This window comes from Schistocerca cancellata, unplaced genomic scaffold (genome assembly GCF_023864275.1).
Source record: "Schistocerca cancellata isolate TAMUIC-IGC-003103 unplaced genomic scaffold, iqSchCanc2.1 HiC_scaffold_335, whole genome shotgun sequence".
Classification (NCBI taxonomy): Eukaryota; Metazoa; Arthropoda; class Insecta; order Orthoptera; family Acrididae; genus Schistocerca; species Schistocerca cancellata.
Genome location: NW_026046353.1, coordinates 15,001 through 17,500, shown reverse-complemented (window position 1 = coordinate 17,500; position 2,500 = coordinate 15,001).

Here is a 2,500-nt window from a genome sequence, read left to right as displayed (position 1 = left end):
CACGAGCGAAAAGCGCATCCTGACGAGACAGAACTGCTGTGACATACTGACGCTGCCTCAGACATTCACTTACAATGATCACTACCAACGAACCTGCCCCCCCCCCCCCCCCAAACACACTATCTCTTACCATGTTGTGTACTGTAATCCAACCCATTTTGCACCTTAACCTAACCAAATTTGTAACGCAATTTGTACCGCAATGTAACGCAATTTGTACCGCAATGTAACGCAATTTGTACCGCAATGTAACGCAATTTGTAACGCAATTTGTGTCTTAACCTAACCCACGTTGTGCCTTAACCTAACCCACGTTGTGCCTTAACCTAACCCACGTTGTGCCTTAACCTAACACACGTTGTGCCTTAACGTAACCCACGTTGTGCCTTAACGTAACCCACGTTGTGCCTTAACGTAACCCACGTTGTGCCTTAACCTAACCCACGTTGTGCCTTAACCTAACCCACGTTGTGCCTTAACCTAACCCACGTTGTGCCTTAACCTAACCCACGTTGTGCCTTAACGTAACCCACGTTGTGCCTTAACGTAACCCACGTTGTGCCTTAACGTAACCCACGTTGTGCCTTAACGTAACCCACGTTGTGCCTTAACGTAACCCACGTTGTGCCTTAACGTAACCCACGTTGTGCCTTAACGTAACCCACGTTGTGCCTTAACGTAACCCACGTTGTGCCTTAACGTAACCCACGTTGTGCCTTAACCTAACCCACGTTGTGCCTTAACCTAACCCACGTTGTGCCTTAACCTAACCCACGTTGTGCCTTAACCTAACCCACGTTGTGCCTTAACCTAACCCACGTTGTGCCTTAACCTAACCCACGTTGTGCCTTAACCTAACCCACGTTGTGCCTTAACCTAACCCACGTTGTGCCTTAACCTAACCCACGTTGTGCCTTAACCTAACCCACGTTGTGCCTTAACCTAACCCACGTTGTGCCTTAACCTAACCCACGTTGTGCCTTAACCTAACCCACGTTGTGCCTTAACCTGCTCTGTAATTGGCATATGACACGTTACATTAATCTAGTGTTGTCTAACCACAACCCTCTGAATATAGTTCGCTACTCGCACCGCCCACCCTCTTGTGTGTCGTTTCATGTTGAACACTTCGCAAGTGTTGCTTACTTTTTACATGCTCCCGCTGTACACTGTAATGTGGACAACTGCAGGATGTACATCGCCCCCCCCCCTCCACCCTGCCTTCGCACGCTGGTCGTTCAGGTGCTTGCGTGTTCAATGCCCTTCGCAGCTGTTCACTGGCATTCGCATGTCGAAGCGCTCAGTCTACGTCGTGGTACGGCCTGTGTCCACTGTCCGCTGATATCGTAAGCTTAATCCTCACATTGTACTGCACATAGGTCCGTATGTACTGAATGATACGCTGTGGCACATGTGTGACCGTACGACTGCGCCCAACAACAGCGAACCATACGGTCCAAATGTTGTGCACTCAGCCACGTGCCGTCTCCCCATAACAGCTACATTGCAGTGTGGTACGCCATAGAGACGTGTGGGAGTAACGGACGCCCTGGATGGCGATCAGCATGAGCCGTCTGTTGATGTAGTGGCGCGTGTATTCAAACGTAGTCGTCTCTTCTCACACAGTGTGATAGCATGGTGCACCGCGTTCCACATCTGCGACATGGTACAGATGCTGGTTGACAGTCGGTCTCGTAATGGACATCGCATACGTAGGGGGCCACCTCCCACGTGTTCTCTAGTCGTGCACATTTTGTTGCGTGTATGTGGGCAGACGTAGTGTGTCGTGACACCTAACAGACAGGTATGCAATAATCGTTGCATTTGCAAACTGGGATGGACGTCTACGTTTGCTGGTGACGTGACGCAACGCAAATGAACAACTGGTAAACCCATTGTGGTGCGGTTGTTGTTGCTGGAGGTAAATCAGTAAGGGCAAATCTGTGTGTGAAGCGATACGCGGCGGTGGCTGGGTGGGACCGTCCCCGGCCGGTGAGGGGGGGCCGCCCGGCGTGCTGGCCGCGCGGTGCGTGGGCGCACGCGCTACAGCCGGCTGGTGGGGGCGCCCAGTGGCAGGCGCGCCGGCCGACGGACGCGGCAGGCGGCGCAGCTGCGCGCCGGGGCACCCTGCGCGCGGCGCCGGGCGGCCAAAGTGGGTCCTCGCGGGCCCGGTGCGAAGCGCGGTGGACATCTGCAGTGTGCTGGTCCGACTGAGGACTGTGTGCGTTGAGGATGCGCCGCCGCCCGGCACTCGGCGCCGCGACGCCGTCTGCTGCTCGGTCGCCCCAGCGGTTCTCGCTGGTGGTTTGTATCGCAGTTGTGCAGACGTGTTGGCACGTGCGCTGTGCTGGGAGAGTTCGCTTCGGCACCCACGTGGGGCCTTTGCCCTTCTGTGGCGCTGGCGTTGGAGCTGCCGGTCACCGTAGGTGGCGCGTGTTGTCTCCCGCCGGCAATGCCACGACAGCACGCTCCCGGGCCTCTGTCGGCAGCGGCAAGCTCA